This window comes from Moschus berezovskii, chromosome 14 (genome assembly GCF_049115385.1).
Source record: "Moschus berezovskii isolate FMDL1 chromosome 14, NW_MosBer_1.0, whole genome shotgun sequence".
In the NCBI taxonomy this organism is placed as follows: Eukaryota; Metazoa; Chordata; class Mammalia; order Artiodactyla; family Moschidae; genus Moschus; species Moschus berezovskii.
The window spans coordinates 987,584-1,005,346 of NC_142473.1; positions in this window are offsets into that span (position 1 = coordinate 987,584).

A 17,763-nucleotide genomic window follows, 5' to 3' on the forward strand; every position below is an offset into this window, starting at 1 on the left:
CCATTAAAGGTCTCGAGAGAAATCCAGAAGTTCCCCTTCCAGCACAAAAGGGGACCTGATTTCCCTGAAGTAACTCGAGTGAGTTCCTGAGGTCTCCGTCACAACTCGAGAAGTACCCCCAGCTTCCCGCCACAATTCGAGAAACACCACAAAATTATCCCCTCAATGCACGATGAGGAAATTTTGCGCTGCAGAATCTCAAGAGAAATCCCACATTCCCACTTGAAAGGCAAAAGGGTACTTGACACCCTTTAAGCGACTCAGAATGATCCCTAACATCCGTCGTCAGTGGAGAGGAGAACACACTTTATATACTCAAATCTAGAAGAGGCAATATTCCCATTAAAGGGCTTGAGAGTAATCCGGAAGTTCCATTTCAGGTGCAAAAGGGGACCTGACTTCCCTGAAGTAACTCGAGTGAGTTCTTGACGTCCCCGTCGCAACTCCAGAATTACCCCAGCTTCCCGCCGCAATTCGAGAAACACCACAAATTTATCCCCTCAATGTGAGATGAGGAAATTTTGCGCTGCAGAATCTCAAGAGAAATCCCACATGCCCGCTTGAAAGGCAAAAGGGTACTTGACTCCCTTTATGTGACTCAAAATGGTCCCTACATCCGTCCTCAGTGGAGAGTAGAGCACACTTTATGGACTCAGCTCGAGAAGAGGGCCTATTCCCATTAAAGGGATAGAGAGTAATCCAGAAGTTCCCCTTCCAGCACAAAAGAGTACCTGACTTCCCTGAAGTAACTCGAGTGAGTTCCTGAGATCCCCGTCGAAACTCGAGAAACAGCACAAAATTATCCCCTCAATGCAAGATGAGGAAATTTGCGTTGCAGTATCTCAAGACAAATCCCACATTCCCGCTTGAAAGGCAAAAGGGTACTTGACTCCCTTTATGCGACTTAGAATGTTCCCTAACATCCGTCCACAGTGGAGAGGAAAACACACTTTATGGACTCAAATCCAGATGAGGCAATATTCCCATTTAACGGCTCGAGAGTAATCCAGAAGTTCCCCTTCAAACACAAAAAGGGATTTGACTTCCCTGAAGGAACCCGAGCAAGTTCCTGAGGTCCCCGTCCCAACTCGAGAATTACCCCCAGCTTCCCGCCACAATTCGAGAAACACCACAAAATTATCTCCTCAATGCACGATGAGGAAATTTTGAGCTGCAGAATCTCAAGAGAAATCCCACATTCCCGCTTGAAAGTCAAAAGGGTACTTGACACACTTTATGCCACTCAGAAAGTTTCCTAACATCCATCCCCATTGGACAGGAGAACACACTTTAAGGACTCAACTCGAGAAAAGGCCCTATTCCCATTGAAGGGCTCGAGAGTAATCCGGAAGTTCCACTTCCAGCATAAAAGGGGACCTGACTTCCCTGAAGAAACTCGAGGGATTTCCTGAGGTCCCCGTTCCAACTCGAGAAGTACCCCCAGCTTCCCGCCGCAATTCGAGAAACACCACAAAATTATCCCCTCAGTGCGAGATGAAGGAATTTTGCGCTGCAGAATCTCAAGAGAAATCCCACATTTCCGCTTAAAAGGCAGAAGGGTACTTTACTCCCTTTATGCTACTCAGAATGGTCCTTAATTTCCGTCCTCAGTGGAGAGGAGAACACACTTTATGGACTCAAATCGAGAAGAGGCCCTATTCCCATTTAACGGCTCCAGAGTAATCCGGAAGTTCCCCTTCCAACAAAAAAGGGGACTTGACTTCCCTGAAGCAACCCGAGCGAGTTCCTGAGGTCCCCGTTGTAACTCGAGAAGTACCCTATGCTTCCTGCCGCAACTCGAGAAACACCACAAAATTATCCCCTTAAAGTGAGATGAGGTAATTTTGCGCTGCGGAATTTCAAGAAAAATCCCACATTCCCGCTTGAAAGGCAAAATGGTACTTGACACACTTTATGCCACTCAGAAAGTTTCCTAACATCGGTCCCCATTGGTGAGGAGAACACACGTAACGGACTCAACTCGAGAAGAGGCCCTATTCCCATTAAAGGGCTCGAGAGTAATCCGGAAGTTCCACTTCCAGCATAAAAGGGGACCTGACTTCCCTGAAGTAACTCGAGTGAGTTCCTGAGGTCCCCGTTCCAACTCGGGAAGTACCCCCAGCTTCCCGCCGCAATTCGAGAAACACCATAAAATTATCCCCTCAATGCGAGATGAGGAAATTTTCACTGCATAATCTCAAGAGAAATATCACATTCCCTCTTGAAAAGCAAAAGGGTACTTGACACCCTTTATGCTACTCAGAAAGTTTCCTCACAGCGCCGTCCCAATTGGATAGGAGAACTCACTTTATGGAATCAATTCGAGAAGAGGCCAATTTCCTTTTAACGGCTAGAGAGTAATCCCAAAGTTCCTCTTCCAACACAAAAGGGGACCTGACTTCCTTGAATCAACATTAGTGAGTTCCTGAGGTCCCTGTCGCAACTCGAGAAGTACCCCCAGCTTCCCGCCACAACACGAGAAACACCACAAAATTATCCCCTCAATGCGACATGAGGAAATTTTGTAGCAGAAACTCAAGAGAAATACCACATTCCCTCTTGAAAGGCAAAAGGTTACTTGACAACCTTTATGCGACTCAGAAATTTCACTAAAATCAGTCCACATTGGAAAGGAGAACACACTTTAAGGACTCAACTCGAGAATTGGCCAATTCCCTTTTAACTGCTCAAGAGTAATCCCGAAGTTCCTCTTCCAACACAAAAGGGGACCTGACTTCCTTGAATCAACACGAGCGAATCCTGAGGTCCCCGACGCGACTTGAGAAGTACATCGAGCTTCCGGCCGCAACTGGAGAAACACCACAAAATTATCCCCTCAATGCGAGATGAGGAAAATTTCGCTGGATAATCTCAAGAATAATCCCACATTCCTTCTTGAAAGGCAAAAGGGTACTTGATACCCTTTATGTGCCTCAGAAAGTTCCCTCACACAGCCGTCCCCATTGGAGAGGAGAACACACTTTATGGACTCAATTCGAAATGAGGCCCTATTCCCATTTAACGGCTTGAGAGTAAACCGGAAGTTCCCCTTCCAACACAAAAGGAGAACTGACTTCTCTGAAGAAAACCGAGCGAGTTCCTGAAGTGCCTGGAGCAACTAGAGAATTACCCCCAGCTTCCCGCCTCAACACGAGAAACCACAAAATTATCCCCTCAATGCGAGATGAGGAAATTTTCACTGCATAATCTCAAGAGTAATCCCACATTCCTGCTTGAAAGGAAAAAGGGTACTTGACACCCTTTATGCGACTCAGAAAGATCCCTCAAACAGCCATCCACATTGGAGAGGTGAACACACTTTATGGACTCAAATCGAGATTAGGCCCTATTCCCATTTAATAGCTCCAGAGTAAACCGGAATTTCCCTTTCCAAAACAAAAGGGGACCTGAATTCCCTGAAGAAACCCAGGCGATTTCCTGAGGTCCCCGTCGCAATTCGAGAAGTACCCCAGCTTCCCGCCGCAACTCGAGAAACACCACAAAATTATACACTCAATGCCAGATCAGGAAATTTTCGCTGCATAAACTCAAGAGTAATCCCACATTCCTGCTTGAAAGGCAAAAGGGTACTTGACACCCTTTATGCGACTCAGAAAGTTCCCTCACACAGCTGTCCCCATTGGAGAGGAGAACACAGTTTATGGACTCAATTCGACCTGAGGCCCTATTCCCATTTAACGGCTCCAGAGGAAACCGGAAGTTCCCCTTCCAGCACAAAAGAGGACATGACATCCCTGAAGTAACTCGAGTGATTTCCTGAGATCCCTGTCGAAACTCGAGAAACAACAAAAAATTATCCCTTCAATGCCAGATGAGGAAATTTTGCGCTGCAGAATCTCAACAGAAATCCCACATTCCCGCTTGAAAGGCAAAAGGGTACTTGGCTCCCTTTATGCGACTCAAAATGTTCTTTCACATCCGTCCACAGTGGAGAGGAGAACACACTTTATGGACTCAAGTGTAGAAGAGACAATATTCCCATTTAATGGCTCGAGAGTAATCCGCAAGTTCCCCTTCCAACCCAAAAGGGGACTTGACTTCCCTGAAGCAACCCTAGCAAGTTCCTGAGGTCCCCGTCCCAACTCGAGAATTACCCCCTGCTTCCCGACGCAACTCGAGAAACACCACAAAATTATCCCCTCAATGCCAGATGAGATAATTTGGCACTGCAGAATCTCAAGAGAAATCCCACATTCCCACTAGAAAGACAAAAGGGTATTTGACACACTTTATGCCACTCAGAAAGTTCCCTAACATCCGTCCCCTTTGGAGAGGAGAACACACTTTATGGACTCAACTCGAGAAGAGGCCCTATTCCCATTAAAGGGCTCGAGAGTAATCCAGAAGTTCCCCTTCCAACACAAAAGGGGACCTGACTTCCCTGAAGTAACGCGAGCGAGTTCCTGAAGTCCCCATTGCAACTCGAGAAGTAACCCCAGCTTCCCGCCGCAATACATGAAACACCGCAAAATTATCCCCTCAATGTGAGATGAGGAAATTTTGTGCTGCAGAATCTCCAGAATAATCGCCCATTCCCACTTGAAAGGCAAAAGGGTACTTGACTCCCTTTAGGCCACTCAGAATGTTCCCTAACATCCGTCCTCAGTGGAAAGGAGAACACACTTTATGGACTCAACTCGAGAAGAGGCACTATTCACATTTAACGGCACAAGAGTAATCCAGAAGTTCCCCTTCCAGCACAAAAGTAGACCTGACTTCCATGAAGTAACTCGAGTGAGTTCCTGAGGTCCCCGTCACAACTCGAGAAGTACCCCCAGCTTCACGCCGCAATTCGAGAAACATCACAAAATTATCCCCTTAATGCGAGATGAGGAAATTTTCGTTGCAGAATCTCAAGAGAAATCCCACATTCCCGCTTGAAAGGCATAAGGGTACTTGACTCCCTTTATGCGACTTAGAATGTTCCCTAACATCCGTCCTCAGTGGAGAGGAGAACACACTTTATGGACTCAAATCGAGAAGAGGCAATATTCCCATTTAACGGCTCGAGAGTAATCCGGAAGTTCCCCTTCCAACACAAAAGGGGACCTGACTTCCCTGAAGCAACCCGTGTGAGTTACTGAGGTCCTTGTCGCAACTCGAGAAGGACCCCCAGCTTCACGCCACAAATCGAGAAACACCACAAAATTACCCCTCAATGTGCGTGTGGAAATTATCGCTGCATAATCTCAAGAGTAATCCCACATTACCTCTTGAAATGCAAAAGGGTACTTGACACACTTTATGCGACTCAGAAAGTTCCCTCACACAGCCGTCCCCATTGGAGAGGAGAACTCACTTTATGGACTCAACTTGAGAAGAGGCCAATTCCCTTTTAACGGCTCGAGATTAATCCTGAAGTTCCACTTCCAACACAAAAGGGGACCTGAGTTCCCTGAATCAACCCGAGCGAGTTCCTGAAGTCCCCATCGCGAAACGAGAAGTGTCTCGAAATTCGGGCCGCAACTCGAGAAACACCACAAAATTAACCCCTCAATGCGAGATGAGGAAATTTTGCGCAGCAGAATCTCAAGAGCAATACCACATTCCCTCTTGAAAGGCAAAAGGGTACTTGACACCCTTTATGCGACTCAGAAATTTCTCTCACACAGCCGTCCACATTAGAGAGGAGAACACACTTTATGGACTCAATTCGAGATGAGGCCCTATTCACACTTAACGACTCGAGAGTAAACCGGAAGTTCCCCTTCCAACACAAAAGGGGACCTGACTTCCCTGAAGCAACCCGAGCGAGTTCCTGAGGTCCCCGTCGTAACTCAAGAAGTACTCCCAGCCTCCCACCGCAACTCAAGAAACACCATAAAATTATCCCCTCAATGCGAGATGATGAAATATTTCGCTGCAGAATCTCAAGAGAAATATCACATTTCCTCTTGAAAGGCAAAAGGGTACTTGACACCATTTATGCGACCAGAAATTTCCCTCACACAGCCATCTCCATTGGATACGAGAACTCACTTTATGGCCTCAACTCGAGAAGAGGCCCTATTCCCATTAAAGGGCTCCAGAGTAATCCGGAAGTTCCACTTCCAGCACAAAAGGGGACCTGACTTCCCTGAAGTAACTCGAGTGAGTTCCTGTGGTCACTGTCGCAACTCGAAAAGAACCCCCAGCTTCCCGCCGCAATTCGAGAAACACCACATAATTATCCCCTCAATGCGAGATGAGGAAATTTTCGCTGCATAATCTCAAGAGTAATCCCACATTCCCTCTTGAAAGGCAAAAAGGTACTTGACACCCTTTATGCGACTCAGAAAGTTCCCAGACTCAGCCGTCCCCATTGGAGAGGAGAACACACTTTAAGGACTCAACTCGAGAAGAGGACAATTCCCTTTTAACGGCTCGAGAGTAATCCCAAAGTTCCACTTCCAACAAAAAAGGGGACCTGACTTCCTTGAATCAACACGAAAGAGTTCCTGAGGTCCCTGTCGTGACTTGAGAAGTACCTCGAGCATCCGGTCATACCTCGAGAAACACCACAAAATTATCCCTCAATGCGAGATGACAAAATTTTCGCTGCATAATCTCAAGAGTAATCCCACATTCCTTCTTGCAATGCAAAATGACACCCTTTATGCGACTCAGAAAGTTCCCTCAAACAGCCGTCCCCATTGGACAGGAGAACACACTTTATGGACTCAACTCATAAAGATGCCAATTCCCTTTTAATGGCTTGAGAGTAATCCCGATGTTCCACTTTCAACACAAAAGGGGACCTGACTTCCCTGAATCAACCCAAGCAAGTTCCTGAAGTCCCCGTCGCGACTCGAGAAGTACCTCGAACTTCCGGCCGCAACTCGAGAAACACCACAAAATTATCCCCTCAATGCGAGATGAGGAAATTTTCGCTGTATAATATGAAGAGTAATACCACATTCCTGCTTGAAAGGCAAAAGGGTACTTGACATCCTTTATTCGACTCAGAAAGTTCCCTCACACAGCCGTCCCCATTAGGCAGGAGAACACACTTTATGGACTCAATTCGAGATGAGGCCCTATTCCCATTATAGGGCTTGAGAGTATCCTGAATTTCCCCTTCCTTCACAAAAGAGGAAGTTACTTCCCTGAAAAAACCCGAGCGAGTTCCTGAGGTCCCCGTCGCAACTCGAGAAGTACCCCCAGCTTCCCGCCGAAACTCGAGAAACACCACAAAATTATTCCATCAATGCGAGATGAGGAAATTTTGCGCTGGAGAATCTCAAGAGAAATCCCACATTCCGGCTTGAAAGGCAAAAGAGTACATGACACCCTTTATCCGACTCATAAATTTCCCTCACACAGCCGTCCCCATTGGAGAGGAGAACACACTTTATACACTCAACTCGATAAGAGGCCCTAAACCCATTTAACGGCTCAAGAGTAATATGGGACTTCCCTTTCCAGCACAAAAGTGGACCTGACTTGCCTGAAGAAACCCTAGCTAGTTCCTGAGGTCTGCTTCGCAACTCGAGAAGTACCCCCAGGTTCCCGCCCCAACTCGAGAAATACCACAAAATTATTCCCTCAATGCAACATGAAGAAAGTTTGCGCTGCAGAATCTAAAGAGAAAACCACATTCCCTCTTGAAAGGCAAAAGGGTACTTGATATCCTTTATTCTACTCAGAAAGTTCCCTCACACTGCCGTCCCCTTTGAAGAGGAGAACACACTTAATGGACTCAAATCAAGAAGAGGAAAATTCCGATTTAAAGGCTCGAAAGTAATCCCGAATTCCCCTTACATCACAAAAGGGGACCTGACTTCCCTGAAGCAACCCAAGCAAGTTCCTAAGCTCCACGTTGCAAATCGAGAAGGAACCCTGGCTTACTGCCCTAACTCAAGAAACACAACAAAATTATCCTCTCATGCGAGATGAGGAAATTGTGCACTGCAGAATCTCAAAAGGAATCCCACATTCCCGATTGAAAGGAAAAAGGGTACTTGACACACTTAATGCGACTCATACAGTTCCCTCAAACAGCCGTCCCCATTGGAGAGGAGAACACACTTTATGGACTCAACTCGAGAAGATGCCCTATTCCCATTTAAGAGCCTGAGAGTAATCTGGAAATTCCCCTTCCAACACAAAAGTGGACCTGACTTCCCTGAAGCAACCCGAATGAGTTCCTGAGGTCCCCGTCTCAACTCAAAAATTACCCCCAGGTTCCCGTCACAACTCGAGAAACACCAAAAAATTATCCCTCAATGAGAGATGAGGAAATTTTGCGCTGCAGATTCTCACGAGAAATCTCACATTCCAGCTTGAAAGGCAAAAGGGTACTTGAAACCCTTTGTGCGAATCAGAATGTTCCCTCAAACTCCCGACCCCATTGGAGAGGAGAACACACTTTATGGACTCAACACGAGAAGAGGCCAATTCCCATTTAAAGGCTCGAGAGTAATCCTGAAGTTCCCGTTCCAACACAAAAGGGGACCTGCCTTCCCTGAAGCAACCCGAGCGAGTTCCTGAGGTCCCGGTCGCAACTCGAGAAGTACCCCCAGCTTCCCGCCGCAACTCGAGAAATACCACAGAATTATTCCTTCAATGCAAGATGAGGAAAATTTCTGCTGCAGAACTCAAGAGATATCCCACATTGACTCTTCAAAGGAAAAAGGGTACTTGACAGCCTTTATGCGACTCAGAAAGTTCCCTCAAACAGCCCACCCCATTGAACAGAACACACTTTATGGACTCAACTCGAGTAGAGGCCCTATTTCCATTTAATGGCTGCAGAGTAATCCAGAAGTTCACCTTCCAGCACAAGAGGGGACCTGACTTCCCTGAAGCAACACGAGCGAGTTCCTGAGGTCCCGTCGCAACTCGAGAAGTACCCCCAGCTTCCCGCCGAAACTCGTGAAACACCATAGAATCATCCCCTCAATGCGAGGTGAGGAAATTTTACGCCGCAGAATTTCAAGAGAAATCAAACTTTCCCGCTTGATAGGCAAAAGGGTACTTGACTCCCTTTATGCAACTCAGAGAGTTCCCGCACACAGCCTTGCCCATTTGAGAGGAAAACCCACTTTTTAGACTCAACTCGAGAAGAGGCCCTATTCCCATTTAACGGCTGCAGAATAATCCGGAAGTTCCCCTTCCAGTAGAAAAGGGGACCTGAATTCCCTGAAGCAACCCGAGCGAGTTCCTGAGGTCCCGTCGCAACTCGAGAAGTACACCCAGCTTCCCGCCGAAATCCGAGAAACACCAGAAAATTATCCCCTCAACGGGAGATGAGAAAATTTTGCGCTGCAGAATCTCAATAGAAATCCCACATTCCTGCTTGAAAGGCAAAAGGTTACTTGACATCCTTTATGCGACTCAGAAAGTTCCCTAACATCCATCCCTATTGAGGAGGAGAACACACTTTATGGACTCAACTCGAAAAGAGGCCTTATTCCCATTTAAGGGCTCCAGAGTAATCCGGAAAATCCCCTTCCAACACGAAAGGGGACCTGATTTCAAGGAAACAACCGAGTGAGTCCCTGAGGTCCCCGAAGCAACTCGAGAAGTACAGCCAGCTTCCCGCCGCAACTCGAAAAACACCACTATATTATCCCCTCAATGCGAGATGATGAAATTTTGCGCTGCAGAATATCAAGAGAAAACCCACATTCCCGCTTGAAAGGCAAAATGGTACTTGACACCCTTTATGTAACACAGAAAGTTCCCTCAGACAGTCGTCCCCATTGGAGAGGAGAACACACTGTAAGAACTCAACTAGAGAAGAGGCCCTATTCCCATTTAACGGTTCGAGAGTAATCCAGAAATTCCACTTCCAACACAAAAGGGGACGTGACTTCCTTGAAGCAACCTGAGCGATTTCCTGAGGTCCACGTCGCAACTCGAGAAATACCCCCAGCTCACCCCGCAACTCGAGATACCACAAAATTATCTCCTCATTGCGAGATGAGGAAATTTTACGCTGCAGAATCACAAGAGAAATCCCACATTCCCGCCTCAAAGACAAAGATGTTCCCCTTCCAAAACGAAAGGAGACCTGACTCCCCAGGGACTACAAGAGCGAGTTCCTGAGGTCCCTGTCACAACACGAGAAGGACCCCAAGCTTCCCGCTGCAACTAGAAAAAAAACACAACATTCTGTACTCAAAGTGAGATGAGGAAAATTACCCCTACAGTGTCTGAAGAGAAATTCCACATTCCTGCTTGAAACGTGAATGGGTACTTGACACCCTTGATGAGACTCAAGATATTCCCTGGCATAGATTCCCCACTTGAGAGGAGAACACAATTCATGGACTCAAATTTAGATGAGGCCCTATTCCCATTCCACACCTCGAGAGTAATGTCGATGCGCCCCTACCAAAACCAAAGGAGACGTGAATTACAAGGGATTACACGAGTGAGTTCCTGAGGTACCCGGCGCAACTCGAGAAGGACCCCAAGTTTCCTGCCAGAACTCGAGAAAAACCACAAGATTCTGCACTCAAGGTGAGATGAGGAAAATTTGCCCTGCTGGGTCTCAAGAGAAATCCCACATTCCCGCTTGAAACGCCAATCGGTACTTGAGATGCTTTATGCTACTTAAGACATTCCCTGACAAAGCTGTCCCCACTTGAGAGGAGAACACAATTTGTGGACTCAACTTTAGATGAAGTCTTATTCCCTTTCCACATCTCGAGAGGAATTCAGATGTTTCCCTACCAAAACGAAATGAGACCAGACTTCCCAGGGAATAGAATAGCGAGTTCCTGAGGTCCACGTCGCAACTCGAGAAGGACCCCAAGCTTCCCGCTGAAACTCGAGAAAAAGCACAAGATTCGGCACTCAAGGTGAGATGTGGAATATTTACCCTGCAGAGTCTCAAGAGAAATCCCACATTCCCCCTTGAAACGCGAACGCGTACATGGAACCCTTAATGAGACTCAAGACATTCCCTGACATAGCTGTCCCCACTTAAGGAGAACACAATTTTTGGACTCAACTTTAGATGAGGCCCTATTCCCATTTCACGACTCGAGAATAACCCCGATGTTCCCCTTCCAAAACGAAAGGAGAACTGATTTCCCAGGGACTACACGAGTGAGTTCCTAAGGTCCCTGTCGCAACTCGAGAAGGACCCCAAGCTTCCCGCCGAAACTCGAGAAAAAGCACAAGATTCGGCACTCAATGTGAGATAAGGAAAGCTTCCCCTTCAGAGTCTCAATTGAAATTCCACATTCCCACTTGAAACACGAGCAGGTACTTGACACCCTTTATGTGACTCAGGACATTCCCTGACATAGCTGTCCCCACTTGAGAGGAGAACACATTTTATGGACTTAACTTTAGATGAGGCCCTATTCCCATTCCACACCTCGAGAGTAATCCCGATGTTCCCCTACCAAAACCAAAGGACACCTGACTTCCCAGCGAATACATGAGCGAGTCCCTGAGGTCCCCAACACAACTCAAGAAAGACCCCAAGATTTCGGCAACAACTCGAGAAAAACCACAAGATTCTGAACTCAAGGTATGATGAGGAAAATTTCCCCTGCAGATACTCCAGAGAAATCCCACAATCCCCCTTCAAACTAGAACAAGAACTTGACACCCTTCATGCGACTCAAGAAATTCCCTGACATAGCTGTCCCCACTTGAGAGGAGAACACAATTTTTGGACTCAAGTTTAGATGAGGCCCTATTCCCATTTAATGGCTCGAGAGTAATCGCAAAGTTCCCCTTCCAACACAAATAGGGAGCTGCCTACTCTGAAGCAACCAGAGCGAGGTCCTGAGGTCCCCGTTAAAAATCGAGAAGTACCCTAAGCTTCCGGGTGCAACTCGAAAAACACCACAAAATTATCCCCTCAATGCGAGATGAGGAAATTTTGCACTGCAGATTCTCAAGAGAAATCCCACATTCCCGCTTGAAAGGCAAAAGGGTACTTGACACCCTTTATGCTACTCAGAACGTTCCCTCACACAACGTCCCTTTAGGAGAGGAGAACACACTTTATGGACTCAACTTGAGAAGAGACCCTATTCTCTTTTAAGGGCTCGAGAGTAATACCGAAGTTCCCCTTCCAACACAAAGAAGGACCTGACTTCCCAAAGGAACCAGAGCGAGTTCCTGAGGTCCCCGCTGCAAGTCGAGAAGTACCCCCAGCTTCCCTCCGCAACTCGAGAAACACCACAAAATTATCCCCTCAATGCTACATGAGGAAATTTTCTGCTGCCGAATCTGAAGAGAAATCCCACATTCCCTCTTGAAAGGCAAAAGGGTAATTGACACCCTTTATGTGACTCAGAAAAATCCCTACAAGAACGAGTTCCTGAGGTCCCTGTCACAACTCGAGAAGGACCCCAAGCTTCCCGTCACAACTCGAGAAAAACCACAAGATTCTGCACTCAAGGTGAGATGAGGAAAATTTCCCCTGCAGAGTCTCAAGAGAAATCCCACATTCCCACTTGAAACGCCAATCGGTACTTGAAATGCTTTATTCTACTCAAGACATTCCCTGACATAGCTGTCCCCACTTGAGAGGAGAACACAATTCATGGATTCAAATTTGATGAGGTCTTATTCCCTTTCCAAACCTCGAGAGTAATCTTGATGTTCCCCTACCAAAACTAAATGAGTCCTGACTTCCCAGGGACTAGAATAGAGAGTTCCAGAGGTCCACAATGCAACCCGAGAAGGACCCCAAGTTCCCGCCGTAACTCGAGAAAAAGCACAAGATTCGGCACTCGAGGTGAGATGAGGAAAATTTACCCTGCAGAGACTCAAGAGAAATCCCACATTCCCCCTTGAAAAACGAACGGGTACTTGACACCCTTTATCCGACTCAAGACATTCCCTGACATGTCTGTCCCCACTTGAGAGGAGAACACAATTTATGGACTCAACATTAGATGAGGCCTTATTTCCATTCCACGCCTAAAGAGAAATCCCGATGTTCCCGTACCAAAACGAAGGGAGACCTGACCTACAAGGGACCCGGCGGCGAAGACTCGACGCGAGAGACGCTGGCCCCGGCGGCGCAGACGCGAAGCGAGAGATGCCGGCCCCGGTGCAACGAACCACGCAAAGAGGCTCAGCCGTGAGGAGCTACCCCAAGCCTGAGGCCAGGGCCGGCAGCCGAGAGGAGATACCCCACGTCCAACAGGCGGTGGCTGCACGGGCGCAGGAGGGCCGAGAGGAGCTACTCCACGTTTAAGGTCAGGAGGGGCGGCCTTGAAGAGATACCCCTCGTCCAAGGTAAGGTACAGTGGCTTCACTTTGCTGGAGCGGCTGTGAAGAGATTTTCCACGACCAAGGTAAGAGAAACCCAAATGAGACGGTAGGTATTGCTAGGGGGCACCAGGGGTCAGACAAACTGAAATCATAATCACAGGAAAATAGTCGATCTGATCACATGGACCACAGCCGAATGTGGTCCACTGGAGAAGGGAATGGCAAACCACTTCAGTATACTTGCCTTGAGAACCCCATGAACAGTGACAAAGGGCAAAATGATAGGATACTGAATGAGGAATTCCCCAGGTCGGTAGGTGCCCAGTATGCTACTGGAGCTCAGTGGAGAAATAACTATAGAAGGAATAAACGGATGGAGCAAAAGCAAAACGAATACCCAGTTGTGGATGTGACCAGTGATAGAAGCAAGGTCCGGTGCTGTAAAGAGCAAATTGCATAGGAACCTGGAATGTTAGGTCCATGAATCAAGGCAAATTGGAAGTGGTCAAACAGGAGATGGCAAGAGTGAACGTCGACATTCTAGGAATCAGTGAATTAAAATGGACTGGAATGGGTGAATTTAACTTGGATTACCATTATATCTACTACTGTGGGCAGGAATCCCTTAGAAGAAATGGAGTAGCCATCATGGTCATCAAAAGAGTCCGAAATTAGTACTTGGATGCAATCTTAAAAATGACAGGATGATTTCTGTTCGTTTCCAAGGCAAACCATTCAATATTACAGTAATCCAGGCCTATGCCCCAACCAGTAATGCTGAAGAAGTCGAAGTTAATCGGTTCAATGAAGACCTACAAGACCTTTTAGAACTAACACCCAAAAAAGATGTCCTTTTCATTATAGGGGACTGGAATGCAAAAGTAGGAAGTCAAGAAACACCTGGAGTAACTGGCAAATTTGGCCTTGGAGCACGGAATGAAGCAGGGCAAAGGCTAATAGAGTTTTGTCAAGAGAATGCACTAGTCATAGCAAACACCCTCTTCCAACAACACAAGAGAAGACTCTACACATGGACATCACCAGATGGTCAACACCGAAATCAGATTGATTATATTCTTTGCAACCAAAGATGGAGAAGCTGTATACAGTTATCGAAAACAAGACCAGGAGCTGACTGTGGCTCAGATCATGAACTCCTTATTGCGAAGTTCAGACTTAAATTGAAGAAGGTAGGGAAAACCACTAGACCATTCAGATATGACCTCAATCAAATCCCTTATGTTTATACAGTGGAAGTCAGAAATAGATTTAAGGGACTAGATCTGATTGATAGAGTGCCTGATGAACTCTGGACGCAGGTTCATGACATTGTATAGGAGACAGGGACCAAGACCATCCCCATGGAAAGGAAATGCAAATGTGCGAAATGGCTGTCTGTGGAGGCCTTACAAATAGCTGTGAAAAGAAGAGAGGCGAAAAGCAAAGGAAAAAAGGAAAGATATAAGCATCTGAATGCAGAGTTCCAAAGAATAGCAAGGAGAGATAAGAAAGACTTCCTCAGCGATCAATGCAAAGAAATAGAGGAAAACAACAGAATAGGAAAAACAAGAGATCTCTTCAAGAAAATTAGAGATTCCAACGGAACATTTCATGCAAAGATGGGCTCGATAAAGGACAGAAATGGTATGGACCTAACAGAAGCAGAAGATATTAAGAAGAGGTGGCAAGAATACATAGAAGAACTGTACAAAGAAAGATCTTCATGACCAAGATAGTCACGATAACGTGATCACTGACCTAGAGCCAGACATCTTGGAATGTGAAGTCGAGTGGTCCTTAGAAAGCATCACTACGAACAAAGCTAGTGGAGGTGATGGAATTCCAGTTGAGCTATTTCAAGTCTTGAAAGATGATGCTGTGAAAGTGCTGCACTCAATATGCCAGCAGATTTGGAAAACTCAGCAGTGGCCACAGGACTGGAAGAGGTCAGTCTTCATTCCAATCCCAAAGAAAGGCAATGCCGAAGAATGCTCAAACTACCGCACAATTGCCCTCATCTCACACGCTAGTAAAGTCATGCTCAAAATTCTCCAAGCCAGGCTTCAGCAATATGTAAACCGTGAACTCCCAGATGTTCAAGCAGGTTTTATAAAAGGCAGAGGCACCAGAGATCAAATTGCCAACATCTGCTGGATCATGGAGAAAGCGAGAGAGTTCCAGAAATACATCTATTTCTGCTTCATTGACTATGTCAAAGCCTTTGACTGTGTGGATCACAATAAACTGTGGAACATTCTGAAAGAGATGGGAATCCCAGACCACCTGACCTGCCTCTTGAGAAACCTGTATGCAGGTCAGGAAGCAACAGTTAGAACTGGACATGGAACAACGGACTGGTTCCAAATAGGAAAAGGTGTACGTCAAGGTTGTATATTGTCACCTTGCTTATTTAACTTATATGCAGAGTACATCATGAGGAACGCTGGGCTGGAAGAAGCACAAGCTGGAATCAAGATTGCCGGGAGAAATATCAATAACCTCAGATATGCAGATGACACTACCCTTATGGCAGAAAGTGAAGAGGAACTCAAAAGCCTCTTGATGAAAGTGAAAGAGGAGAATGAAAAGGTTGGTTTGAAGCTCAACATTCAGAAAACAAAGATCATGGCATCTGGTCCCATCACTTCACGGGAAATAGATGGACAAACAGTGGAAACAGTGTCAGACTTTGTTTTTTTGGTCTCCAAAAACACTGCAGATGCTGATTGAAGCCATGAAATTAAAAGACGCTTGCTCCTTGGAAGGAACGTTATGACCAAACTTGATAGTATATTAAAAAGCAGAGACAGTACTTTGCCAACCAAGGTCCGTCTAGTCAAGGCAATGGTTTTTCCCGTGGTCATGTATGGTTGTGAGAGTTGGACTGTGAAGAAGGATGATCGCCGAAAAATCAATGATTTTGAACTGTGGTGTTGGAGAAGACTCTTGGGAGTGGCTTATACTGCAAGGAGATCCAACCAGTCCATTCTAAAGGATATCAGTCCTGGATGTTCATTGGAGGGACTGATGCTAAAGCTGAAGCTGCAATACTTTGGCCACCTCATGCGACGAGTTGACTCACTGGAAAAGACTCTGATGCTGGGAAAGGTTGGGGGCGGGAGAAGAAGGGGACGACGGAGAATGAGATGGCTGGATGGCATCACCGACTCTGTGGACATGAGTTTGAGTGAACTCCGGGAGTTGGTGATGGACAGGGAGGCCTGGTGTGCTGTGATTCATGGGGTCGCGGAGAGTCGGACACGACTGAGCGACTGAACTGAACTGAACTGAACTGAAATGAGCTAGTTCCTGAGGTCCCTGTCGCAACTTGAAAAGGACCGAAAGCTTCCCGCTGCAACTCGAGAAAAACCACAAGATTTTGTACTCAAGGTGAGATGAGGAAAATTTCCCCTGCAGAGTCTCAAGGGAAATCCCACATTCCTGCTTGAAAGTCGAACGGGTACTTGACACCCTTGATGCGACTCAAGACATTCCCTGACATAGCTGTCCCCACTTGAGAGGAGAACACAATTTATGGACTCACCTTTAGATGAGGCCCTGTTCCCATTCCAGGCCTCAAGGGTAATCTCGATGTTCCCCTACCAAAAGGAATGGAGACTTGACTTCCTAGGGACTACACGAGTGAGTTCCTGAGGTCCCTGTCGCAACTCGAGAAGGACCCCAAGCTTACCGCCACAACTCGAGAAAAACAACAAGATTCTGCACTCAAGGTGAGATGAGGAAAATTACCGCTGCAGAGTCTCAAGAGAAATCCCACATTCCCCCTTGAAACGCGAACGAGTACTTGACACCCTTAATGCGACTCAAGACATTCCCTGATATAGCTGTCACCACTTGAGAGGAGAACACAATTTACGGACTCAACTTTAGATGAAGTCCTATTCCATTTCCACGCCGCAAGAGTAATGCCGATGTTTCCCTAAAAAAAACGAAAGCAAACCTGACTTCGCAGGGACTACACGAGCGTATTCCTGAGCTCACTGTCACAAATTGAGAAGGACCCCTAGCTTCCTGTCGCAACCCGAGAAAACCCACAATATTCCTCACTCAAAGTTAGATGAGGAAAATTTCCCCTGCAGAGTCTGAAGAGAAATCCCACATTGCCGCTTGAATCTCGAACGGGTATTTAACACCCTTGATGTGACTCAAGACATTATCTGCCATAGCTGTGTCCACTTGAGAGGAGAAAGCAATTTATGGACTCAACTTTAGATGAGGCCCTATTCCCATTCCACGCCTCGAGAGTAATTCCGATGTTCCCCTACCAAAATGAAAGGAGACCTGACTTCCAATGGACTATACCAGCGTGTTCCTGAGATCCCTTTCGCAACTCGAGAAGTACCCCAAGTTTCCCGCTACAACTCGAGAAAAACAACAAGATTCTGCATTCAAGGTGAGATGAGGAAAATTGACCCTGCAGAGTCTCAAGAGAAATCCAACATTCCCACCAGAAAGGCAGATGGGTACTTGGCACCCATGATGCGACTAAAGACATTCCATGACATAGCTGTCCCCACTTGAGAGAAGAACACAATTTATGGACTCAAATTT